The following is a 26056-nucleotide window of genomic DNA, read 5'->3' as shown; positions in this document are numbered from 1 at the left end:
TAAAATTTGAAACTATACATAACAGATCTGTAGCTCAAAATATCAATTATAAGGAGAAAATCATCAATTATCCTGCACATTATTTGTTTTATAGGGCCTGGATAGTTTAGTTGATAGAGCATCACACTTTCAATCTGAGGGTACCTGTGCAAGTGTAAGTTTTTGGAAAAACAACCTATCACTTATCCATGACTAAAACTCTCTTTGAAACTAAGAACTAGTCCATTCTTTTAAGATTTCTTGGATGTCAGAACAAAATTGTAACTTTATGCCCTAAAAAAAGAAAACTGTATAATCTAACAATGTCTTGACTGTTTAAACTTTAGCCCCGTAGATGATTTTATCAAGTCAAAATAAGTTTATACTTTTCTTTTTCTAAGTGACCTCTGAAAACACGTAAAAAAGCGTTGTAGTCCAGAATATATTTGAGAAGGAGAGAAACGCCAACTTTCTCGCACATGTCTTAGTTTTGCAGAGCCTGGATAGCTCAGTCGGTAGAGCATCACACTTTTAATCTGAGGGTGCCTGTCCAGGCATGAGTCTTTTGAAAAAACAATCTATCACTTATCTATGACTGAAACCCTCTTTGAAACTAAGACAAGTTCCATGCTCTCAAAATTTCTTGGATATCAACTTAAAAAGTTAGCTTTATGTTTTAAGAAAATTAATCTGTATGATCTAACAAATAACTTAACACCTTTAACTTTAGCAGCCTAGATGACTTTGTCCAGACAATAAGAAATCATAGTTTCCCCTTCTCTAGGTAAAATTTGAAACTATACATAACAGATCTGTAGCTCAAAATATAAATTATAAGGAGAAAATCATCAATTATCCTGCACATTATTTGTTTTATAGGGCCTGGATAGTTTAGTTGATAGAGCATCACACTTTCAATCTGAGGGTACCTGTGCAAGTGTAAGTTTTTTGAAAAACAACCTATCACTTATCCATGACTAAAACTCTCTTTGAAACTAAGAACTAGTCCATTCTTTTAAGATTTCTTGGATGTCAGAACAAAATTGTAACTTTATGCCCTAAAAAAAGAAAACTGTATAATCTAACAATGTCTTGACTGTTTAAACTTTAGCCCCGTAGATGATTTTATCAAGTCAAAATAAGTTTATACTTTTCTTTTACTAAGTGACCTCTGAAAACACGTAAAAAAGCGTTGTAGTCCAGAATATATTTGAGAAGGAGAGAAACGCCAACTTTCCCGCACATGTCTTAGTTTTGCAGAGCCTGGATAGCTCAGTCGGTAGAGCATCAGACTTTTAATCTGAGGGTCCAGGGTTCAAGTCCCTGTTCAGGCGTGCCTCTTGTAGAAAACCGGACTTTTCACTTATTGGTGATTGCAATATTATATACTTTTCATGCTCTCAAAATTTCTTGGATATCAGATTAAAGTTGTAACTTTGTGTCTTAAGGATAGAATTCTGTATGATCTAATGAGGTCTTGAATCCTCAAACTTTAGCAGCCTAGAGGATTTCATTAAGACAAGATGAAATTATACTTTTCCCTTCTGAAAAGTAGAATTTGAAAGCGTATACAGTATAACAGCGCTATAGCTCAAAATATAAGTGAGGACAATTTCATCGATTTTCTTGCATATTTTTGTGTTTTATAGAGCCTGGATAGTTTAGTTGGTAGAGCATCACACTTTTAATCTGAGGGTGCCTGTCCAGGCATGAGTCTTTTGAAAAAACAATCTATCACTTATCTATGACTGAAACCCTCTTTGAAACTAAGACAAGTTCCATGCTCTCAAAATTTCTTGGATATCAACTTAAAAAGTTAGCTTTATGTTTTAAGAAAATTAATCTGTATGATCTAACAAATAACTTAACACCTTTAACTTTAGCAGCCTAGATGACTTTGTCCAGACAATAAGAAATCATAGTTTCCCCTTCTCTAGTTAAAATTTGAAACTATACATAACAGATCTGTAGCTCAAAATATAAATTATAAGGAGAAAATCATCAATTATCCTGCACATTATTTGTTTTATAGGGCCTGGATAGTTTAGTTGATAGAGCATCACACTTTCAATCTGAGGGTACCTGTGCAAGTGTAAGTTTTTTGAAAAACAACCTATCACTTATCCATGACTAAAACTCTCTTTGAAACTAAGAACTAGTCCATTCTTTTAAGATTTCTTGGATGTCAGAACAAAATTGTAACTTTATGCCCTAAAAAAAGAAAACTGTATAATCTAACAATGTCTTGACTGTTTAAACTTTAGCCCCGTAGATGATTTTATCAAGTCAAAATAAGTTTATACTTTTCTTTTTCTAAGTGACCTCTGAAAACACGTAAAAAAGCGTTGTAGTCCAGAATATATTTGAGAAGGAGAGAAACGCCAACTTTCCCGCACATGTCTTCGTTTTGCAGAGCCTGGATAGCTCAGTCGGTAGAGCATCAGACTTTTAATCTGAGGGTCCAGGGTTCAAGTCCCTGTTCAGGCGTGTCTCTTGTAGAAAACCAGACTTTTCACTTATTGGTGATTGCAATATTATATACATTTCATGCTCTCAAAATTTCTTGGATATCAGATTAAAGTTGTAACTTTGTGTCTTAAGGATAGAATTCTGTATGATCTAATGAGGTCTTGAATCCTCAAACTTTAGCAGCCTAGAGCATTTCATTAAGACAAGATGAAATTATACTTTTCCCTTCTGAAAAGTAGAATTTGAAAGCGTATACAGTATAACAGCGCTATAGCTCAAAATATAAGTGAGGACAATTTCATCGATTTTCTTGCATATTTTTGTGTTTTATAGAGCCTGGATAGTTTAGTTAGTAGAGCATCACACTTTTAATCTGAGGGTGCCTGTCCAGGCATGAGTCTTTTGAAAAAACAATCTATCACTTATCTATGACTGAAACCCTCTTTGAAACTAAGACAAGTTCCATGCTCTCAAAATTTCTTGGATATCAACTTAAAAAGTTAGCTTTATGTTTTAAGAAAATTAATCTGTATGATCTAACAAATAACTTAACACCTTTAACTTTAGCAGCCTAGATGACTTTGTCCAGACAATAAGAAATCATAGTTTCCCCTTCTCTAGTTAAAATTTGAAACTATACATAACAGATCTGTAGCTCAAAATATAAATTATAAGGAGAAAATCATCAATTATCCTGCACATTATTTGTTTTATAGGGCCTGGATAGTTTAGTTGATAGAGCATCACACTTTCAATCTGAGGGTACCTGTGCAAGTGTAAGTTTTTTGAAAAACAACCTATCACTTATCCATGACTAAAACTCTCTTTGAAACTAAGAACTAGTCCATTCTTTTAAGATTTCTTGGATGTCAGAACAAAATTGTAACTTTATGCCCTAAAAAAAGAAAACTGTATAATCTAACAATGTCTTGACTGTTTAAACTTTAGCCCCGTAGATGATTTTATCAAGTCAAAATAAGTTTATACTTTTCTTTTTCTAAGTGACCTCTGAAAACACGTAAAAAAGCGTTGTAGTCCAGAATATATTTGAGAAGGAGAGAAACGCCAACTTTCCCGCACATGTTTTAGTTTTGCAGAGCCTGGATAGCTCAGTCGGTAGAGCATCAGACTTTTAATCTGAGGGTCCAGGGTTCAAGTCCCTGTTCATGCGTGCCTCTTGTAGAAAACCAGACTTTTCACTTATTGGTGATTGCAATATTATATACTTTTCATGCTCTCAAAATTTCTTGGATATCAGATTAAAGTTGTAACTTTGTGTCTTAAGGATAGAATTCTGTATGATCTAATGAGGTCTTGAATCCTCAAACTTTAGCAGCCTAGAGGATTTCATTAAGACAAGATGAAATTATACTTTTCCCTTCTGAAAAGTAGAATTTGAAAGCGTATACAGTATAACAGCGCTATAGCTCAAAATATAAGTGAGGACAATTTCATCGATTTTCTTGCATATTTTTGTGTTTTATAGAGCCTGGATAGTTTAGTTGGTAGAGCATCACACTTTTAATCTGAGGGTGCCTGTCCAGGCATGAGTCTTTTGAAAAAACAATCTATCACTTATCTATGACTGAAACCCTCTTTGAAACTAAGACAAGTTCCATGCTCTCAACATTTCTTGGATATCAACTTAAAAAGTTAGCTTTATGTTTTAAGAAAATTAATCTGTATGATCTAACAAATAACTTAACACCTTTAACTTTAGCAGCCTAGATGACTTTGTCCAGACAATAAGAAATCATAGTTTCCCCTTCTCTAGGTAAAATTTGAAACTATACATAACAGATCTGTAGCTCAAAATATAAATTATAAGGAGAAAATCATCAATTATCCTGCACATTATTTGTTTTATAGGGCCTGGATAGTTTAGTTGATAGAGCATCACACTTTCAATCTGAGGGTACCTGTGCAAGTGTAAGTTTTTTGAAAAACAACCTATCACTTATCCATGACTAAAACTCTCTTTGAAACTAAGAACTAGTCCATTCTTTTAAGATTTCTTGGATGTCAGAACAAAATTGTAACTTTATGCCCTAAAAAAAGAAAACTGTATAATCTAACAATGTCTTGACTGTTTAAACTTTAGCCCCGTAGATGATTTTATCAAGTCAAAATAAGTTTATACTTTTCTTTTTCTAAGTGACCTCTGAAAACACGTAAAAAAGCGTTGTAGTCCAGAATATATTTGAGAAGGAGAGAAACGCCAACTTTCCCGCACATGTCTTAGTTTGGCAGAGCCTGGATAGCTCAGTCGGTAGAGCATCAGACTTTTAATCTGAGGGTCCAGGGTTCAAGTCCCCGTTCAGGCGTGCCTCTTGTAGAAAACCAGACTTTTCACTTATTGGTGATTGCAATATTATATACTTTTCATGCTCTCAAAATTTCTTGGATATCAGATTAAAGTTGTAACTTTGTGTCTTAAGGATAGAATTCTGTATGATCTAATGAGGTCTTGAATCCTCAAACTTTAGCAGCCTAGAGGATTTCATTAAGACAAGATGAAATTATACTTTTCCCTTCCGAAAAGTAGAATTTGAAAGCGTATACAGTATAACAGCGCTATAGCTCAAAATATAAGTGAGGACAATTTCATCGATTTTCTTGCATATTTTTGTGTTTTATAGAGCCTGGATAGTTTAGTTGGTAGAGCATCACACTTTTAATCTGAGGGTGCCTGTCCAGGCATGAGTCTTTTGAAAAAACAATCTATCACTTATCTATGACTGAAACCCTCTTTGAAACTAAGACAAGTTCCATGCTCTCAAAATTTCTTGGATATCAACTTAAAAAGTTAGCTTTATGTTTTAAGAAAATTAATCTGTATGATCTAACAAATAACTTAACACCTTTAACTTTAGCAGCCTAGATGACTTTGTCCAGACAATAAGAAATCATAGTTTCCCCTTCTCTAGTTAAAATTTGAAACTATACATAACAGATCTGTAGCTCAAAATATAAATTATAAGGAGAAAATCATCAATTATCCTGCACATTATTTGTTTTATAGGGCCTGGATAGTTTAGTTGATAGAGCATCACACTTTCAATCTGAGGGTACCTGTGCAAGTGTAAGTTTTTTGAAAAACAACCTATCACTTATCCATGACTAAAACTCTCTTTGAAACTAAGAACTAGTCCATTCTTTTAAGATTTCTTGGATGTCAGAACAAAATTGTAACTTTATGCCCTAAAAAAAGAAAACTGTATAATCTAACAATGTCTTGACTGTTTAAACTTTAGCCCCGTAGATGATTTTATCAAGTCAAAATAAGTTTATACTTTTCTTTTTCTAAGTGACCTCTGAAAACACGTAAAAAAGCGTTGTAGTCCAGAATATATTTGAGAAGGAGAGAAACGCCAACTTTCCCGCACATGTCTTAGTTTTGCAGAGCCTGGATAGCTCAGTCGGTAGAGCATCAGACTTTTAATCTGAGGGTCCAGGGTTCAAGTCCCTGTTCAGGCGTGTCTCTTGTAGAAAACCAGACTTTTCACTTATTGGTGATTGCAATATTATATACATTTCATGCTCTCAAAATTTCTTGGATATCAGATTAAAGTTGTAACTTTGTGTCTTAAGGATAGAATTCTGTATGATCTAATGAGGTCTTGAATCCTCAAACTTTAGCAGCCTAGAGGATTTCATTAAGACAAGATGAAATTATACTTTTCCCTTCTGAAAAGTAGAATTTGAAAGCGTATACAGTATAACAGCGCTATAGCTCAAAATATAAGTGAGGACAATTTCATCGATTTTCTTGCATATTTTTGTGTTTTATAGAGCCTGGATAGTTTAGTTGGTAGAGCATCACACTTTTAATCTGAGGGTGCCTGTCCAGGCATGAGTCTTTTGAAAAAACAATCTATCACTTATCTATGACTGAAACCCTCTTTGAAACTAAGACAAGTTCCATGCTCTCAAAATTTCTTGGATATCAACTTAAAAAGTTAGCTTTATGTTTTAAGAAAATTAATCTGTATGATCTAACAAATAACTTAACACCTTTAACTTTAGCAGCCTAGATGACTTTGTCCAGACAATAAGAAATCATAGTTTCCCCTTCTCTAGTTAAAATTTGAAACTATACATAACAGATCTGTAGCTCAAAATATAAATTATAAGGAGAAAATCATCAATTATCCTGCACATTATTTGTTTTATAGGGCCTGGATAGTTTAGTTGATAGAGCATCACACTTTCAATCTGAGGGTACCTGTGCAAGTGTAAGTTTTTTGAAAAACAACCTATCACTTATCCATGACTAAAACTCTCTTTGAAACTAAGAACTAGTCCATTCTTTTAAGATTTCTTGGATGTCAGAACAAAATTGTAACTTTATGCCCTAAAAAAAGAAAACTGTATAATCTAACAATGTCTTGACTGTTTAAACTTTAGCCCCGTAGATGATTTTATCAAGTCAAAATAAGTTTATACTTTTCTTTTTCTAAGTGACCTCTGAAAACACGTAAAAAAGCGTTGTAGTCCAGAATATATTTGAGAAGGAGAGAAACGCCAACTTTCCCGCACATGTCTTAGTTTTGCAGAGCCTGGATAGCTCAGTCGGTAGAGCATCAGACTTTTAATCTGAGGGTCCAGGGTTCAAGTCCCTGTTCAGGCGTGTCTCTTGTAGAAAACCAGACTTTTCACTTATTGGTGATTGCAATATTATATACATTTCACGCTGTCAAAATTTCTTGGATATCAGATTAAAGTTGTAACTTTGTGTCTTAAGGATAGAATTCTGTATGATCTAATGAGGTCTTGAATCCTCAAACTTTAGCAGCCTAGAGGATTTCATTAAGACAAGATGAAATTATACTTTTCCCTTCTGAAAAGTAGAATTTGAAAGCGTATACAGTATAACAGCGCTATAGCTCAAAATATAAGTGAGGACAATTTCATCGATTTTCTTGCATATTTTTGTGTTTTATAGAGCCTGGATAGTTTAGTTGGTAGAGCATCACACTTTTAATCTGAGGGTGCCTGTCCAGGCATGAGTCTTTTGAAAAAACAATCTATCACTTATCTATGACTGAAACCCTCTTTGAAACTAAGACAAGTTCCATGCTCTCAAAATTTCTTGGATATCAACTTAAAAAGTTAGCTTTATGTTTTAAGAAAATTAATCTGTATGATCTAACAAATAACTTAACACCTTTAACTTTAGCAGCCTAGATGACTTTGTCCAGACAATAAGAAATCATAGTTTCCCCTTCTCTAGGTAAAATTTGAAACTATACATAACAGATCTGTAGCTCAAAATATAAATTATAAGGAGAAAATCATCAATTATCCTGCACATTATTTGTTTTATAGGGCCTGGATAGTTTAGTTGATAGAGCATCACACTTTCAATCTGAGGGTACCTGTGCAAGTGTAAGTTTTTTGAAAAACAACCTATCACTTATCCATGACTAAAACTCTCTTTGAAACTAAGAACTAGTCCATTCTTTTAAGATTTCTTGGATGTCAGAACAAAATTGTAACTTTATGCCCTAAAAAAAGAAAACTGTATAATCTAACAATGTCTTGACTGTTTAAACTTTAGCCCCGTAGATGATTTTATCAAGTCAAAATAAGTTTATACTTTTCTTTTTCTAAGTGACCTCTGAAAACACGTAAAAAAGCGTTGTAGTCCAGAATATATTTGAGAAGGAGAGAAACGCCAACTTTCCCGCACATGTCTTAGTTTTGCAGAGCCTGGATAGCTCAGTCGGTAGAGCATCAGACTTTTAATCTGAGGGTCCAGGGTTCAAGTCCCTGTTCAGGCGTGTCTCTTGTAGAAAACCAGACTTTTCACTTATTGGTGATTGCAATATTATATACATTTCATGCTCTCAAAATTTCTTGGATATCAGGTTAAAGTTGTAACTTTGTGTCTTAAGGATAGAATTCTGTATGATCTAATGAGGTCTTGAATCCTCAAACTTTAGCAGCCTAGAGGATTTCATTAAGACAAGATGAAATTATACTTTTCCCTTCTGAAAAGTAGAATTTGAAAGCGTATACAGTATAACAGCGCTATAGCTCAAAATATAAGTGAGGACAATTTCATCGATTTTCTTGCATATTTTTGTGTTTTATAGAGCCTGGATAGTTTAGTTGGTAGAGCATCACACTTTTAATCTGAGGGTGCCTGTCCAGGCATGAGTCTTTTGAAAAAACAATCTATCACTTATCTATGACTGAAACCCTCTTTGAAACTAAGACAAGTTCCATGCTCTCAACATTTCTTGGATATCAACTTAAAAAGTTAGCTTTATGTTTTAAGAAAATTAATCTGTATGATCTAACAAATAACTTAACACCTTTAACTTTAGCAGCCTAGATGACTTTGTCCAGACAATAAGAAATCATAGTTTCCCCTTCTCTAGGTAAAATTTGAAACTATACATAACAGATCTGTAGCTCAAAATATAAATTATAAGGAGAAAATCATCAATTATCCTGCACATTATTTGTTTTATAGGGCCTGGATAGTTTAGTTGATAGAGCATCACACTTTCAATCTGAGGGTACCTGTGCAAGTGTAAGTTTTTTGAAAAACAACCTATCACTTATCCATGACTAAAACTCTCTTTGAAACTAAGAACTAGTCCATTCTTTTAAGATTTCTTGGATGTCAGAACAAAATTGTAACTTTATGCCCTAAAAAAAGAAAACTGTATAATCTAACAATGTCTTGACTGTTTAAACTTTAGCCCCGTAGATGATTTTATCAAGTCAAAATAAGTTTATACTTTTCTTTTTCTAAGTGACCTCTGAAAACACGTAAAAAAGCGTTGTAGTCCAGAATATATTTGAGAAGGAGAGAAACGCCAACTTTCCCGCACATGTCTTAGTTTTGCAGAGCCTGGATAGCTCAGTCGGTAGAGCATCAGACTTTTAATCTGAGGGTCCAGGGTTCAAGTCCCTGTTCGGGCGTGTCTCTTGTAGAAAACCAGACTTTTCACTTATTGGTGATTGCAATATTATATACATTTCACGCTGTCAAAATTTCTTGGATATCAGATTAAAGTTGTAACTTTGTGTCTTAAGGATAGAATTCTGTATGATCTAATGAGGTCTTGAATCCTCAAACTTTAGCAGCCTAGAGGATTTCATTAAGACAAGATGAAATTATACTTTTCCCTTCTGAAAAGTAGAATTTGAAAGCGTATACAGTATAACAGCGCTATAGCTCAAAATATAAGTGAGGACAATTTCATCGATTTTCTTGCATATTTTTGTGTTTTATAGAGCCTGGATAGTTTAGTTAGTAGAGCATCACACTTTTAATCTGAGGGTGCCTGTCCAGGCATGAGTCTTTTCAAAAAACAATCTATCACTTATCTATGACTGAAACCCTCTTTGAAACTAAAACAAGTTCCATGCTCTCAAAATTTCTTGGATATCAACTTAAAAAGTTAGCTTTATGTTTTAAGAAAATTAATCTGTATGATCTAACAAATAACTTAACACCTTTAACTTTAGCAGCCTAGATGACTTTGTCCAGACAATAAGAAATCATAGTTTCCCCTTCTCTAGGTAAAATTTGAAACTATACATAACAGATCTGTAGCTCAAAATATAAATTATAAGGAGAAAATCATCAATTATCCTGCACATTATTTGTTTTATAGGGCCTGGATAGTTTAGTTGATAGAGCATCACACTTTCAATCTGAGGGTACCTGTGCAAGTGTAAGTTTTTGGAAAAACAACCTATCACTTATCCATGACTAAAACTCTCTTTGAAACTAAGAACTAGTCCATTCTTTTAAGATTTCTTGGATGTCAGAACAAAATTGTAACTTTATGCCCTAAAAAAAGAAAACTGTATAATCTAACAATGTCTTGACTGTTTAAACTTTAGCCCCGTAGATGATTTTATCAAGTCAAAATAAGTTTATACTTTTCTTTTTCTAAGTGACCTCTGAAAACACGTAAAAAAGCGTTGTAGTCCAGAATATATTTGAGAAGGAGAGAAACGCCAACTTTCCCGCACATGTCTTAGTTTTGCAGAGCCTGGATAGCTCAGTCGGTAGAGCATCAGACTTTTAATCTGAGGGTCCAGGGTTCAAGTCCCTGTTCAGGCGTGTCTCTTGTAGAAAACCAGACTTTTCACTTATTGGTGATTGCAATATTATATACATTTCACGCTGTCAAAATTTCTTGGATATCAGATTAAAGTTGTAACTTTGTGTCTTAAGGATAGAATTCTGTATGATCTAATGAGGTCTTGAATCCTCAAACTTTAGCAGCCTAGAGGATTTCATTAAGACAAGATGAAATTATACTTTTCCCTTCTGAAAAGTAGAATTTGAAAGCGTATACAGTATAACAGCGCTATAGCTCAAAATATAAGTGAGGACAATTTCATCGATTTTCTTGCATATTTTTGTGTTTTATAGAGCCTGGATAGTTTAGTTGGTAGAGCATCACACTTTTAATCTGAGGGTGCCTGTCCAGGCATGAGTCTTTTGAAAAAACAATCTATCACTTATCTATGACTGAAACCCTCTTTGAAACTAAGACAAGTTCCATGCTCTCAAAATTTCTTGGATATCAACTTAAAAAGTTAGCTTTATGTTTTAAGAAAATTAATCTGTATGATCTAACAAATAACTTAACACCTTTAACTTTAGCAGCCTAGATGACTTTGTCCAGACAATAAGAAATCATAGTTTCCCCTTCTCTAGTTAAAATTTGAAACTATACATAACAGATCTGTAGCTCAAAATATAAATTATAAGGAGAAAATCATCAATTATCCTGCACATTATTTGTTTTATAGGGCCTGGATAGTTTAGTTGATAGAGCATCACACTTTCAATCTGAGGGTACCTGTGCAAGTGTAAGTTTTTTGAAAAACAACCTATCACTTATCCATGACTAAAACTCTCTTTGAAACTAAGAACTAGTCCATTCTTTTAAGATTTCTTGGATGTCAGAACAAAATTGTAACTTTATGCCCTAAAAAAAGAAAACTGTATAATCTAACAATGTCTTGACTGTTTAAACTTTAGCCCCGTAGATGATTTTATCAAGTCAAAATAAGTTTATACTTTTCTTTTTCTAAGTGACCTCTGAAAACACGTAAAAAAGCGTTGTAGTCCAGAATATATTTGAGAAGGAGAGAAACGCCAACTTTCCCGCACATGTCTTAGTTTTGCAGAGCCTGGATAGCTCAGTCGGTAGAGCATCAGACTTTTAATCTGAGGGTCCAGGGTTCAAGTCCCTGTTCAGGCGTGTCTCTTGTAGAAAACCAGACTTTTCACTTATTGGTGATTGCAATATTATATACATTTCACGCTGTCAAAATTTCTTGGATATCAGATTAAAGTTGTAACTTTGTGTCTTAAGGAAAGAATTCTGTATGATCTAATGAGGTCTTGAATCCTCAAACTTTAGCAGCCTAGAGGATTTCATTAAGACAAGATGAAATTATACTTTTCCCTTCTGAAAAGTAGAATTTGAAAGCGTATACAGTATAACAGCGCTATAGCTCAAAATATAAGTGAGGACAATTTCATCGATTTTCTTGCATATTTTTGTGTTTTATAGAGCCTGGATAGTTTAGTTAGTAGAGCATCACACTTTTAATCTGAGGGTGCCTGTCCAGGCATGAGTCTTTTGAAAAAACAATCTATCACTTATCTATGACTGAAACCCTCTTTGAAACTAAAACAAGTTCCATGCTCTCAAAATTTCTTGGATATCAACTTAAAAAGTTAGCTTTATGTTTTAAGAAAATTAATCTGTATGATCTAACAAATAACTTAACACCTTTAACTTTAGCAGCCTAGATGACTTTGTCCAGACAATAAGAAATCATAGTTTCCCCTTCTCTAGGTAAAATTTGAAACTATACATAACAGATCTGTAGCTCAAAATATAAATTATAAGGAGAAAATCATCAATTATCCTGCACATTATTTGTTTTATAGGGCCTGGATAGTTTAGTTGATAGAGCATCACACTTTCAATCTGAGGGTACCTGTGCAAGTGTAAGTTTTTGGAAAAACAACCTATCACTTATCCATGACTAAAACTCTCTTTGAAACTAAGAACTAGTCCATTCTTTTAAGATTTCTTGGATGTCAGAACAAAATTGTAACTTTATGCCCTAAAAAAAGAAAACTGTATAATCTAACAATGTCTTGACTGTTTAAACTTTAGCCCCGTAGATGATTTTATCAAGTCAAAATAAGTTTATACTTTTCTTTTTCTAAGTGACCTCTGAAAACACGTAAAAAAGCGTTGTAGTCCAGAATATATTTGAGAAGGAGAGAAACGCCAACTTTCCCGCACATGTCTTAGTTTTGCAGAGCCTGGATAGCTCAGTCGGTAGAGCATCAGACTTTTAATCTGAGGGTCCAGGGTTCAAGTCCCTGTTCAGGCGTGTCTCTTGTAGAAAACCAGACTTTTCACTTATTGGTGATTGCAATATTATATACATTTCATGCTCTCAAAATTTCTTGGATATCAGGTTAAAGTTGTAACTTTGTGTCTTAAGGATAGAATTCTGTATGATCTAATGAGGTCTTGAATCCTCAAACTTTAGCAGCCTAGAGGATTTCATTAAGACAAGATGAAATTATACTTTTCCCTTCTGAAAAGTAGAATTTGAAAGCGTATACAGTATAACAGCGCTATAGCTCAAAATATAAGTGAGGACAATTTCATCGATTTTCTTGCATATTTTTGTGTTTTATAGAGCCTGGATAGTTTAGTTGGTAGAGCATCACACTTTTAATCTGAGGGTGCCTGTCCAGGCATGAGTCTTTTGAAAAAACAATCTATCACTTATCTATGACTGAAACCCTCTTTGAAACTAAGACAAGTTCCATGCTCTCAACATTTCTTGGATATCAACTTAAAAAGTTAGCTTTATGTTTTAAGAAAATTAATCTGTATGATCTAACAAATAACTTAACACCTTTAACTTTAGCAGCCTAGATGACTTTGTCCAGACAATAAGAAATCATAGTTTCCCCTTCTCTAGGTAAAATTTGAAACTATACATAACAGATCTGTAGCTCAAAATATAAATTATAAGGAGAAAATCATCAATTATCCTGCACATTATTTGTTTTATAGGGCCTGGATAGTTTAGTTGATAGAGCATCACACTTTCAATCTGAGGGTACCTGTGCAAGTGTAAGTTTTTTGAAAAACAACCTATCACTTATCCATGACTAAAACTCTCTTTGAAACTAAGAACTAGTCCATTCTTTTAAGATTTCTTGGATGTCAGAACAAAATTGTAACTTTATGCCCTAAAAAAAGAAAACTGTATAATCTAACAATGTCTTGACTGTTTAAACTTTAGCCCCGTAGATGATTTTATCAAGTCAAAATAAGTTTATACTTTTCTTTTTCTAAGTGACCTCTGAAAACACGTAAAAAAGCGTTGTAGTCCAGAATATATTTGAGAAGGAGAGAAACGCCAACTTTCCCGCACATGTCTTAGTTTTGCAGAGCCTGGATAGCTCAGTCGGTAGAGCATCAGACTTTTAATCTGAGGGTCCAGGGTTCAAGTCCCTGTTCAGGCGTGTCTCTTGTAGAAAACCAGACTTTTCACTTATTGGTGATTGCAATATTATATACATTTCACGCTGTCAAAATTTCTTGGATATCAGATTAAAGTTGTAACTTTGTGTCTTAAGGAAAGAATTCTGTATGATCTAATGAGGTCTTGAATCCTCAAACTTTAGCAGCCTAGAGGATTTCATTAAGACAAGATGAAATTATACTTTTCCCTTCTGAAAAGTAGAATTTGAAAGCGTATACAGTATAACAGCGCTATAGCTCAAAATATAAGTGAGGACAATTTCATCGATTTTCTTGCATATTTTTGTGTTTTATAGAGCCTGGATAGTTTAGTTAGTAGAGCATCACACTTTTAATCTGAGGGTGCCTGTCCAGGCATGAGTCTTTTGAAAAAACAATCTATCACTTATCTATGACTGAAACCCTCTTTGAAACTAAAACAAGTTCCATGCTCTCAAAATTTCTTGGATATCAACTTAAAAAGTTAGCTTTATGTTTTAAGAAAATTAATCTGTATGATCTAACAAATAACTTAACACCTTTAACTTTAGCAGCCTAGATGACTTTGTCCAGACAATAAGAAATCATAGTTTCCCCTTCTCTAGGTAAAATTTGAAACTATACATAACAGATCTGTAGCTCAAAATATAAATTATAAGGAGAAAATCATCAATTATCCTGCACATTATTTGTTTTATAGGGCCTGGATAGTTTAGTTGATAGAGCATCACACTTTCAATCTGAGGGTACCTGTGCAAGTGTAAGTTTTTGGAAAAACAACCTATCACTTATCCATGACTAAAACTCTCTTTGAAACTAAGAACTAGTCCATTCTTTTAAGATTTCTTGGATGTCAGAACAAAATTGTAACTTTATGCCCTAAAAAAAGAAAACTGTATAATCTAACAATGTCTTGACTGTTTAAACTTTAGCCCCGTAGATGATTTTATCAAGTCAAAATAAGTTTATACTTTTCTTTTTCTAAGTGACCTCTGAAAACACGTAAAAAAGCGTTGTAGTCCAGAATATATTTGAGAAGGAGAGAAACGCCAACTTTCCCGCACATGTCTTAGTTTTGCAGAGCCTGGATAGCTCAGTCGGTAGAGCATCAGACTTTTAATCTGAGGGTCCAGGGTTCAAGTCCCTGTTCATGCGTGCCTCTTGTAGAAAACCAGACTTTTCACTTATTGGTGATTGCAATATTATATACTTGTCATGCTCTCAAAATTTCTTGGATATCAGATTAAAGTTGTAACTTTGTGTCTTAAGGATAGAATTCTGTATGATCTAATGAGGTCTTGAATCCTCAAACTTTAGCAGCCTAGAGGATTTCATTAAGACAAGATGAAATTATACTTTTCCCTTCTGAAAAGTAGAATTTGAAAGCGTATACAGTATAACAGTGCTATAGCTCAAAATATAAGTGAGGACAATTTCATCGATTTTCTTGCATATTTTTGTGTTTTATAGAGCCTGGATAGTTTAGTTGGTAGAGCATCACACTTTTAATCTGAGGGTGCCTGTCCAGGCATGAGTCTTTTGAAAAAACAATCTATCACTTATCTATGACTGAAACCCTCTTTGAAACTAAGACAAGTTCCATGCTCTCAACATTTCTTGGATATCAACTTAAAAAGTTAGCTTTATGTTTTAAGAAAATTAATCTGTATGATCTAACAAATAACTTAACACCTTTAACTTTAGCAGCCTAGATGACTTTGTCCAGACAATAAGAAATCATAGTTTCCCCTTCTCTAGGTAAAATTTGAAACTATACATAACAGATCTGTAGCTCAAAATATAAATTATAAGGAGAAAATCATCAATTATCCTGCACATTATTTGTTTTATAGGGCCTGGATAGTTTAGTTGATAGAGCATCACACTTTCAATCTGAGGGTACCTGTGCAAGTGTAAGTTTTTTGAAAAACAACCTATCACTTATCCATGACTAAAACTCTCTTTGAAACTAAGAACTAGTCCATTCTTTTAAGATTTCTTGGATGTCAGAACAAAATTGTAACTTTATGCCCTAAAAAAAGAAAACTGTATAATCTAACAATGTCTTGACTGTTTAAACTTTAGCCCCGTAGATGATTTTATCAAGTCAAAATAAGTTTATACTTTTCTTTTTCTAAGTGACCTCTGAAAACACGTAAAAAAGCGTTGTAGTCCAGAATATATTTGAGAAGGAGAGAAACGCCAACTTTCCCGCACATGTCTTAGTTTGGCAGAGCCTGGATAGCTCAGTCGGTAGAGCATCAGACTTTTAATCTGAGGGTCCAGGGTTCAAGTCCCTGTTCAGGTGTGTCTCTTGTAGAAAACCAGACTTTTCACTTATTGGTGATTGCAATATTATATACATTTCATGCTCTCAAAATTTCTTGGATATCAGATTCAAGTTGTAACTTTGTGTCTTAAGGATAGAATTCTGTATGATCTAATGAGGTCTTGAATCCTCAAACTTTAGCAGCCTAGAGGATTTCATTAAGACAAGATGAAATTATACTTTTCCCTTCTGAAAAGTAGAATTTGAAAGCGTATACAGTATAACAGCGCTATAGCTCAAAATATAAGTGAGGACAATTTCATCGATTTTCTTGCATATTTTTGTGTTTTATAGAGCCTGGATAGTTTAGTTAGTAGAGCATCACACTTTTAATCTGAGGGTGCCTGTCCAGGCATGAGTCTTTTGAAAAAACAATCTATCACTTATCTATGACTGAAACCCTCTTTGAAACTAAGACAAGTTCCATGCTCTCAAAATTTCTTGGATATCAACTTAAAAAGTTAGCTTTATGTTTTAAGAAAATTAATCTGTATGATCTAACAAATAACTTAACACCTTTAACTTTAGCAGCCTAGATGACTTTGTCCAGACAATAAGAAATCATAGTTTCCCCTTCTCTAGGTAAAATTTGAAACTATACATAACAGATCTGTAGCTCAAAATATAAATTATAAGGAGAAAATCATCAATTATCCTGCACATTATTTGTTTTATAGGGCCTGGATAGTTTAGTTGATAGAGCATCACACTTTCAATCTGAGGGTACCTGTGCAAGTGTAAGTTTTTTGAAAAACAACCTATCACTTATCCATGACTAAAACTCTCTTTGAAACTAAGAACTAGTCCATTCTTTTAAGATTTCTTGGATGTCAGAACAAAATTGTAACTTTATGCCCTAAAAAAAGAAAACTGTATAATCTAACAATGTCTTGACTGTTTAAACTTTAGCCCCGTAGATGATTTTATCAAGTCAAAATAAGTTTATACTTTTCTTTTTCTAAGTGACCTCTGAAAACACGTAAAAAAGCGTTGTAGTCCAGAATATATTTGAGAAGGAGAGAAACGCCAACTTTCCCGCACATGTCTTAGTTTTGCAGAGCCTGGATAGCTCAGTCGGTAGAGCATCAGACTTTTAATCTGAGGGTCCAGGGTTCAAGTCCCTGTTCAGGCGTGTCTCTTGTAGAAAACCAGACTTTTCACTTATTGGTGATTGCAATATTATATACATTTCATGCTCTCAAAATTTCTTGGATATCAGGTTAAAGTTGTAACTTTGTGTCTTAAGGATAGAATTCTGTATGATCTAATGAGGTCTTGAATCCTCAAACTTTAGCAGCCTAGAGGATTTCATTAAGACAAGATGAAATTATACTTTTCCCTTCTGAAAAGTAGAATTTGAAAGCGTATACAGTATAACAGCGCTATAGCTCAAAATATAAGTGAGGACAATTTCATCGATTTTCTTGCATATTTTTGTGTTTTATAGAGCCTGGATAGTTTAGTTGGTAGAGCATCACACTTTTAATCTGAGGGTGCCTGTCCAGGCATGAGTCTTTTGAAAAAACAATCTATCACTTATCTATGACTGAAACCCTCTTTGAAACTAAGACAAGTTCCATGCTCTCAACATTTCTTGGATATCAACTTAAAAAGTTAGCTTTATGTTTTAAGAAAATTAATCTGTATGATCTAACAAATAACTTAACACCTTTAACTTTAGCAGCCTAGATGACTTTGTCCAGACAATAAGAAATCATAGTTTCCCCTTCTCTAGGTAAAATTTGAAACTATACATAACAGATCTGTAGCTCAAAATATAAATTATAAGGAGAAAATCATCAATTATCCTGCACATTATTTGTTTTATAGGGCCTGGATAGTTTAGTTGATAGAGCATCACACTTTCAATCTGAGGGTACCTGTGCAAGTGTAAGTTTTTTGAAAAACAACCTATCACTTATCCATGACTAAAACTCTCTTTGAAACTAAGAACTAGTCCATTCTTTTAAGATTTCTTGGATGTCAGAACAAAATTGTAACTTTATGCCCTAAAAAAAGAAAACTGTATAATCTAACAATGTCTTGACTGTTTAAACTTTAGCCCCGTAGATGATTTTATCAAGTCAAAATAAGTTTATACTTTTCTTTTTCTAAGTGACCTCTGAAAACACGTAAAAAAGCGTTGTAGTCCAGAATATATTTGAGAAGGAGAGAAACGCCAACTTTCCCGCACATGTCTTAGTTTTGCAGAGCCTGGATAGCTCAGTCGGTAGAGCATCAGACTTTTAATCTGAGGGTCCAGGGTTCAAGTCCCTGTTCAGGCGTGTCTCTTGTAGAAAACCAGACTTTTCACTTATTGGTGATTGCAATATTATATACATTTCACGCTGTCAAAATTTCTTGGATATCAGATTAAAGTTGTAACTTTGTGTCTTAAGGAAAGAATTCTGTATGATCTAATGAGGTCTTGAATCCTCAAACTTTAGCAGCCTAGAGGATTTCATTAAGACAAGATGAAATTATACTTTTCCCTTCTGAAAAGTAGAATTTGAAAGCGTATACAGTATAACAGCGCTATAGCTCAAAATATAAGTGAGGACAATTTCATCGATTTTCTTGCATATTTTTGTGTTTTATAGAGCCTGGATAGTTTAGTTAGTAGAGCATCACACTTTTAATCTGAGGGTGCCTGTCCAGGCATGAGTCTTTTGAAAAAACAATCTATCACTTATCTATGACTGAAACCCTCTTTGAAACTAAAACAAGTTCCATGCTCTCAAAATTTCTTGGATATCAACTTAAAAAGTTAGCTTTATGTTTTAAGAAAATTAATCTGTATGATCTAACAAATAACTTAACACCTTTAACTTTAGCAGCCTAGATGACTTTGTCCAGACAATAAGAAATCATAGTTTCCCCTTCTCTAGGTAAAATTTGAAACTATACATAACAGATCTGTAGCTCAAAATATAAATTATAAGGAGAAAATCATCAATTATCCTGCACATTATTTGTTTTATAGGGCCTGGATAGTTTAGTTGATAGAGCATCACACTTTCAATCTGAGGGTACCTGTGCAAGTGTAAGTTTTTGGAAAAACAACCTATCACTTATCCATGACTAAAACTCTCTTTGAAACTAAGAACTAGTCCATTCTTTTAAGATTTCTTGGATGTCAGAACAAAATTGTAACTTTATGCCCTAAAAAAAGAAAACTGTATAATCTAACAATGTCTTGACTGTTTAAACTTTAGCCCCGTAGATGATTTTATCAAGTCAAAATAAGTTTATACTTTTCTTTTTCTAAGTGACCTCTGAAAACACGTAAAAAAGCGTTGTAGTCCAGAATATATTTGAGAAGGAGAGAAACGCCAACTTTCCCGCACATGTCTTAGTTTTGCAGAGCCTGGATAGCTCAGTCGGTAGAGCATCAGACTTTTAATCTGAGGGTCCAGGGTTCAAGTCCCTGTTCATGCGTGCCTCTTGTAGAAAACCAGACTTTTCACTTATTGGTGATTGCAATATTATATACTTGTCATGCTCTCAAAATTTCTTGGATATCAGATTAAAGTTGTAACTTTGTGTCTTAAGGATAGAATTCTGTATGATCTAATGAGGTCTTGAATCCTCAAACTTTAGCAGCCTAGAGGATTTCATTAAGACAAGATGAAATTATACTTTTCCCTTCTGAAAAGTAGAATTTGAAAGCGTATACAGTATAACAGTGCTATAGCTCAAAATATAAGTGAGGACAATTTCATCGATTTTCTTGCATATTTTTGTGTTTTATAGAGCCTGGATAGTTTAGTTGGTAGAGCATCACACTTTTAATCTGAGGGTGCCTGTCCAGGCATGAGTCTTTTGAAAAAACAATCTATCACTTATCTATGACTGAAACCCTCTTTGAAACTAAGACAAGTTCCATGCTCTCAACATTTCTTGGATATCAACTTAAAAAGTTAGCTTTATGTTTTAAGAAAATTAATCTGTATGATCTAACAAATAACTTAACACCTTTAACTTTAGCAGCCTAGATGACTTTGTCCAGACAATAAGAAATCATAGTTTCCCCTTCTCTAGGTAAAATTTGAAACTATACATAACAGATCTGTAGCTCAAAATATAAATTATAAGGAGAAAATCATCAATTATCCTGCACATTATTTGTTTTATAGGGCCTGGATAGTTTAGTTGATAGAGCATCACACTTTCAATCTGAGGGTACCTGTGCAAGTGTAAGTTTTTTGAAAAACAACCTATCACTTATCCATGACTAAAACTCTCTTTGAAACTAAGAACTAGTCCATTCTTTTAAGATTTCTTGGATGTCAGAACAAAATTGTAACTTTATGCCCTAAAAAAAGAAAACTGTATAATCTAACAATGTCTTGACTGTTTAAACTTTAGCCCCGTAGATGATTTTATCAAGTCAAAATAAGTTTATACTTTTCTTTTTCTAAGTGACCTCTGAAAACACGTAAAAAAGCGTTGTAGTCCAGAATATATTTGAGAAGGAGAGAAACGCCAACTTTCCCGCACATGTCTTTGTTTTGCAGAGCCTGGATAGCTCAGTCGGTAGAGCATCAGACTTTTAATCTGAGGGTCCAGGGTTCAAGTCCCTGTTCAGGCGTGTCTCTTGTAGAAAACCAGACTTTTCACTTATTGGTGATTGCAATATTATATACATTTCATGCTCTCAAAATTTCTTGGATATCAGATTAAAGTTGTAACTTTGTGTCTTAAGGATAGAATTCTGTATGATCTAATGAGGTCTTGAATCCTCAAACTTTAGCAGCCTAGAGGATTTCATTAAGACAAGATGAAATTATACTTTTCCCTTCTGAAAAGTAGAATTTGAAAGCGTATACAGTATAACAGCGCTATAGCTCAAAATATAAGTGAGGACAATTTCATCGATTTTCTTGCATATTTTTGTGTTTTATAGAGCCTGGATAGTTTAGTTAGTAGAGCATCACACTTTTAATCTGAGGGTGCCTGTCCAGGCATGAGTCTTTTGAAAAACAATCTATCACTTATCTATGACTGAAACCCTCTTTGAAACTAAGACAAGTTCCATGCTCTCAAAATTTCTTGGATATCAACTTAAAAAGTTAGCTTTATGTTTTAAGAAAATTAATCTGTATGATCTAACAAATAACTTAACACCTTTAACTTTAGCAGCCTAGATGACTTTGTCCAGACAATAAGAAATCATAGTTTCCCCTTCTCTAGGAAAAATTTGAAACTATACATAACAGATCTGTAGCTCAAAATATCAATTATAAGGAGAAAATCATCAATTATCCTGCACATTATTTGTTTTATAGGGCCTGGATAGTTTAGTTGATAGAGCATCACACTTTCAATCTGAGGGTACCTGTGCAAGTGTAAGTTTTTGGAAAAACAACCTATCACTTATCCATGACTAAAACTCTCTTTGAAACTAAGAACTAGTCCATTCTTTTAAGATTTCTTGGATGTTAGAACAAAATTGTAACTTTATGCCCTAAAAAAAGAAAACTGTATAATCTAACAATGTCTTGACTGTTTAAACTTTAGCCCCGTAGATGATTTTATCAAGTCAAAATAAGTTTATACTTTTCTTTTTCTAAGTGACCTCTGAAAACACGTAAAAAAGCGTTGTAGTCCAGAATATATTTGAGAAGGAGAGAAACGCCAACTTTCCCGCACATGTCTTCGTTTTGCAGAGCCTGGATAGCTCAGTCGGTAGAGCATCAGACTTTTAATCTGAGGGTCCAGGGTTCAAGTCCCTGTTCAGGCGTGTCTCTTGTAGAAAACCAGACTTTTCACTTATTGGTGATTGCAATATTATATACATTTCATGCTCTCAAAATTTCTTGGATATCAGATTAAAGTTGTAACTTTGTGTCTTAAGGATAGAATTCTGTATGATCTAATGAGGTCTTGAATCCTCAAACTTTAGCAGCCTAGAGGATTTCATTAAGACAAGATGAAATTATACTTTTCCCTTCTGAAAAGTAGAATTTGAAAGCGTATACAGTATAACAGCGCTATAGCTCAAAATATAAGTGAGGACAATTTCATCGATTTTCTTGCATATTTTTGTGTTTTATAGAGCCTGGATAGTTTAGTTAGTAGAGCATCACACTTTTAATCTGAGGGTGCCTGTCCAGGCATGAGTCTTTTGAAAAAACAATCTATCACTTATCTATGACTGAAACCCTCTTTGAAACTAAGACAAGTTCCATGCTCTCAAAATTTCTTGGATATCAACTTAAAAAGTTAGCTTTATGTTTTAAGAAAATTAATCTGTATGATCTAACAAATAACTTAACACCTTTAACTTTAGCAGCCTAGATGACTTTGTCCAGACAATAAGAAATCATAGTTTCCCCTTCTCTAGGTAAAATTTGAAACTATACATAACAGATCTGTAGCTCAAAATATCAATTATAAGGAGAAAATCATCAATTATCCTGCACATTATTTGTTTTATAGGGCCTGGATAGTTTAGTTGATAGAGCATCACACTTTCAATCTGAGGGTACCTGTGCAAGTGTAAGTTTTTGGAAAAACAACCTATCACTTATCCATGACTAAAACTCTCTTTGAAACTAAGAACTAGTCCATTCTTTTAAGATTTCTTGGATGTTAGAACAAAATTGTAACTTTATGCCCTAAAAAAAGAAAACTGTATAATCTAACAATGTCTTGACTGTTTAAACTTTAGCCCCGTAGATGATTTTATCAAGTCAAAATAAGTTTATACTTTTCTTTTTCTAAGTGACCTCTGAAAACACGTAAAAAAGCGTTGTAGTCCAGAATATATTTGAGAAGGAGAGAAACGCCAACTTTCCCGCACATGTCTTAGTTTGGCAGATCCTGGATAGCTCAGTCGGTAGAGCATCAGACTTTTAATCTGAGGGTCCAGGGTTCAAGTCCCTGTTCAGGCGTGTCTCTTGTAGAAAACCAGATTTTTCACTTATTGGTGATTGCAATATTATATACATTTCATGCTCTCAAAATTTCTTGGATATCAGATTAAAGTTGTAACTTTGTGTCTTAAGGATAGAATTCTGTATGATCTAATGAGGTCTTGAATCCTCAAACTTTAGCAGCCTAGAGGATTTCATTAAGACAAGATGAAATTATACTTTTCCCTTCTGAAAAGTAGAATTTGAAAGCGTATACAGTATAACAGCGCTATAGCTCAAAATATAAGTGAGGACAATTTCATCGATTTTCTTGCATATTTTTGTGTTTTATAGAGCCTGGATAGTTTAGTTAGTAGAGCATCACACTTTTAATCTGAGGGTGCCTGTCCAGGCATGAGTCTTTTGAAAAAACAATCTATCACTTATCTATGACTGAAACCCTCTTTGAAACTAAAACAAGTTCCATGCTCTCAAAATTTCTTGGATATCAACTTAAAAAGTTAGCTTTATGTTTTAAGAAAATTAATCTGTATGATCTAACAAATAACTTAACACCTTTAACTTTAGCAGCCTAGATGACTTTGTCCAGACAATAAGAAATCATAGTTTCCCCTTCTCTAGGTAAAATTTGAAACTATACATAACAGATCTGTAGCTCAAAATATCAATTATAAGGAGAAAATCATCAATTATCCTGCACATTATTTGTTTTATAGGGCCTGGATAGTTTAGTTGATAGAGCATCACACTTTCAATCTGAGGGTACCTGTGCAAGTGTAAGTTTTTGGAAAAACAACCTATCACTTATCCATGACTAAAACTCTCTTTGAAACTAAGAACTAGTCCATTCTTTTAAGATTTCTTGGATGTCAGAACAAAATTGTAACTTTATGCCCTAAAAAAAGAAAACTGTATAATCTAACAATGTCTTGACTGTTTAAACTTTAGCCCCGTAGATGATTTTATCAAGTCAAAATAAGTTTATACTTTTCTTTTTCTAAGTGACCTCTGAAAACACGTAAAAAAGCGTTGTAGTCCAGAATATATTTGAGAAGGAGAGAAACGCCAACTTTCCCGCACATGTCTTAGTTTTGCAGATCCTGGATAGCTCAGTCGGTAGAGCATCAGACTTTTAATCTGAGGGTCTCTTGTAGAAAACCAGACTTTTCACTTATTGGTGATTGCAATATTATATACATTTCACGCTGTCAAAATTTCTTGGATATCAGATTAAAGTTGTAACTTTGTGTCTTAAGGAAAGAATTCTGTATGATCTAATGAGGTCTTGAATCCTCAAACTTTAGCAGCCTAGAGGATTTCATTAAGACAAGATGAAATTATACTTTTCCCTTCTGAAAAGTAGAATTTGAAAGCGTATACAGTATAACAGCGCTATAGCTCAAAATATAAGTGAGGACAATTTCATCGATTTTCTTGCATATTTTTGTGTTTTATAGAGCCTGGATAGTTTAGTTAGTAGAGCATCACACTTTTAATCTGAGGGTGCCTGTCCAGGCATGAGTCTTTTGAAAAAACAATCTATCACTTATCTATGACTGAAACCCTCTTTGAAACTAAAACAAGTTCCATGCTCTCAAAATTTCTTGGATATCAACTTAAAAAGTTAGCTTTATGTTTTAAGAAAATTAATCTGTATGATCTAACAAATAACTTAACACCTTTAACTTTAGCAGCCTAGATGACTTTGTCCAGACAATAAGAAATCATAGTTTCCCCTTCTCTAGGTAAAATTTGAAACTATACATAACAGATCTGTAGCTCAAAATATAAATTATAAGGAGAAAATCATCAATTATCCTGCACATTATTTGTTTTATAGGGCCTGGATAGTTTAGTTGATAGAGCATCACACTTTCAATCTGAGGGTACCTGTGCAAGTGTAAGTTTTTGGAAAAACAACCTATCACTTATCCATGACTAAAACTCTCTTTGAAACTAAGAACTAGTCCATTCTTTTAAGATTTCTTGGATGTCAGAACAAAATTGTAACTTTATGCCCTAAAAAAAGAAAACTGTATAATCTAACAATGTCTTGACTGTTTAAACTTTAGCCCCGTAGATGATTTTATCAAGTCAAAATAAGTTTATACTTTTCTTTTTCTAAGTGACCTCTGAAAACACGTAAAAAAGCGTTGTAGTCCAGAATATATTTGAGAAGGAGAGAAACGCCAACTTTCCCGCACATGTCTTCGTTTTGCAGAGCCTGGATAGCTCAGTCGGTAGAGCATCAGACTTTTAATCTGAGGGTCCAGGGTTCAAGTCCCTGTTCAGGCGTGTCTCTTGTAGAAAACCAGACTTTTCACTTATTGGTGATTGCAATATTATATACATTTCATGCTCTCAAAATTTCTTGGATATCAGATTAAAGTTGTAACTTTGTGTCTTAAGGATAGAATTCTGTATGATCTAATGAGGTCTTGAATCCTCAAACTTTAGCAGCCTAGAGGATTTCATTAAGACAAGATGAAATTATACTTTTCCCTTCTGAAAAGTAGAATTTGAAAGCGTATACAGTATAACAGCGCTATAGCTCAAAATATAAGTGAGGACAATTTCATCGATTTTCTTGCATATTTTTGTGTTTTATAGAGCCTGGATAGTTTAGTTAGTAGAGCATCACACTTTTAATCTGAGGGTGCCTGTCCAGGCATGAGTCTTTTGAAAAAACAATCTATCACTTATCTATGACTGAAACCCTCTTTGAAACTAAGACAAGTTCCATGCTCTCAAAATTTCTTGGATATCAACTTAAAAAGTTAGCTTTATGTTTTAAGAAAATTAATCTGTATGATCTAACAAATAACTTAACACCTTTAACTTTAGCAGCCTAGATG

General features: G+C 33.7%; 21 non-coding genes across 21 annotated transcripts; all 21 read left to right on the top strand.

The window, feature by feature from the left end:
* The first annotated feature begins 1240 nt into the window (after window positions 1-1240).
* Window positions 1241-1313, top strand: TRNAK-UUU (transfer RNA lysine (anticodon UUU)). The gene has a single exon. It is a non-coding gene; the product is annotated as a tRNA-Lys (tRNA).
* A 1080-nt stretch (window positions 1314-2393) lies between these two features.
* TRNAK-UUU (transfer RNA lysine (anticodon UUU)) lies at window positions 2394-2466 on the top strand. Its single transcript has one exon. It is a non-coding gene; the product is annotated as a tRNA-Lys (tRNA).
* Window positions 2467-3546: 1080 nt separating this feature from the next.
* Window positions 3547-3619, top strand: TRNAK-UUU (transfer RNA lysine (anticodon UUU)). The gene has a single exon. It is a non-coding gene; the product is annotated as a tRNA-Lys (tRNA).
* Window positions 3620-4699: 1080 nt separating this feature from the next.
* Window positions 4700-4772, top strand: TRNAK-UUU (transfer RNA lysine (anticodon UUU)). The gene has a single exon. It is a non-coding gene; the product is annotated as a tRNA-Lys (tRNA).
* Window positions 4773-5852: 1080 nt separating this feature from the next.
* TRNAK-UUU (transfer RNA lysine (anticodon UUU)) lies at window positions 5853-5925 on the top strand. The gene has a single exon. It is a non-coding gene; the product is annotated as a tRNA-Lys (tRNA).
* A 1080-nt stretch (window positions 5926-7005) lies between these two features.
* On the top strand, window positions 7006-7078 carry TRNAK-UUU (transfer RNA lysine (anticodon UUU)). Its single transcript has one exon. It is a non-coding gene; the product is annotated as a tRNA-Lys (tRNA).
* Window positions 7079-8158: 1080 nt separating this feature from the next.
* Window positions 8159-8231, top strand: TRNAK-UUU (transfer RNA lysine (anticodon UUU)). Its single transcript has one exon. It is a non-coding gene; the product is annotated as a tRNA-Lys (tRNA).
* Window positions 8232-9311: 1080 nt separating this feature from the next.
* On the top strand, window positions 9312-9384 carry TRNAK-UUU (transfer RNA lysine (anticodon UUU)). Its single transcript has one exon. It is a non-coding gene; the product is annotated as a tRNA-Lys (tRNA).
* Window positions 9385-10464: 1080 nt separating this feature from the next.
* Window positions 10465-10537, top strand: TRNAK-UUU (transfer RNA lysine (anticodon UUU)). Its single transcript has one exon. It is a non-coding gene; the product is annotated as a tRNA-Lys (tRNA).
* A 1080-nt stretch (window positions 10538-11617) lies between these two features.
* Window positions 11618-11690, top strand: TRNAK-UUU (transfer RNA lysine (anticodon UUU)). The gene has a single exon. It is a non-coding gene; the product is annotated as a tRNA-Lys (tRNA).
* A 1080-nt stretch (window positions 11691-12770) lies between these two features.
* TRNAK-UUU (transfer RNA lysine (anticodon UUU)) lies at window positions 12771-12843 on the top strand. The gene has a single exon. It is a non-coding gene; the product is annotated as a tRNA-Lys (tRNA).
* A 1080-nt stretch (window positions 12844-13923) lies between these two features.
* Window positions 13924-13996, top strand: TRNAK-UUU (transfer RNA lysine (anticodon UUU)). Its single transcript has one exon. It is a non-coding gene; the product is annotated as a tRNA-Lys (tRNA).
* A 1080-nt stretch (window positions 13997-15076) lies between these two features.
* On the top strand, window positions 15077-15149 carry TRNAK-UUU (transfer RNA lysine (anticodon UUU)). The gene has a single exon. It is a non-coding gene; the product is annotated as a tRNA-Lys (tRNA).
* A 1080-nt stretch (window positions 15150-16229) lies between these two features.
* Window positions 16230-16302, top strand: TRNAK-UUU (transfer RNA lysine (anticodon UUU)). Its single transcript has one exon. It is a non-coding gene; the product is annotated as a tRNA-Lys (tRNA).
* A 1080-nt stretch (window positions 16303-17382) lies between these two features.
* Window positions 17383-17455, top strand: TRNAK-UUU (transfer RNA lysine (anticodon UUU)). The gene has a single exon. It is a non-coding gene; the product is annotated as a tRNA-Lys (tRNA).
* Window positions 17456-18535: 1080 nt separating this feature from the next.
* TRNAK-UUU (transfer RNA lysine (anticodon UUU)) lies at window positions 18536-18608 on the top strand. Its single transcript has one exon. It is a non-coding gene; the product is annotated as a tRNA-Lys (tRNA).
* A 1080-nt stretch (window positions 18609-19688) lies between these two features.
* Window positions 19689-19761, top strand: TRNAK-UUU (transfer RNA lysine (anticodon UUU)). Its single transcript has one exon. It is a non-coding gene; the product is annotated as a tRNA-Lys (tRNA).
* A 1080-nt stretch (window positions 19762-20841) lies between these two features.
* Window positions 20842-20914, top strand: TRNAK-UUU (transfer RNA lysine (anticodon UUU)). Its single transcript has one exon. It is a non-coding gene; the product is annotated as a tRNA-Lys (tRNA).
* Window positions 20915-21993: 1079 nt separating this feature from the next.
* On the top strand, window positions 21994-22066 carry TRNAK-UUU (transfer RNA lysine (anticodon UUU)). Its single transcript has one exon. It is a non-coding gene; the product is annotated as a tRNA-Lys (tRNA).
* A 1080-nt stretch (window positions 22067-23146) lies between these two features.
* Window positions 23147-23219, top strand: TRNAK-UUU (transfer RNA lysine (anticodon UUU)). Its single transcript has one exon. It is a non-coding gene; the product is annotated as a tRNA-Lys (tRNA).
* Window positions 23220-25423: 2204 nt separating this feature from the next.
* TRNAK-UUU (transfer RNA lysine (anticodon UUU)) lies at window positions 25424-25496 on the top strand. The gene has a single exon. It is a non-coding gene; the product is annotated as a tRNA-Lys (tRNA).
* Window positions 25497-26056: the final 560 nt, after the last annotated feature.

Source organism: Rhinoderma darwinii, chromosome 1, assembly GCF_050947455.1.
Source record: "Rhinoderma darwinii isolate aRhiDar2 chromosome 1, aRhiDar2.hap1, whole genome shotgun sequence".
Lineage (NCBI taxonomy): Eukaryota > Metazoa > Chordata > Amphibia > Anura > Rhinodermatidae > Rhinoderma > Rhinoderma darwinii.
The sequence above is the reverse complement of the archived record's forward strand: the minus strand, read 5'-3'. Positions and strand labels throughout refer to the sequence as shown.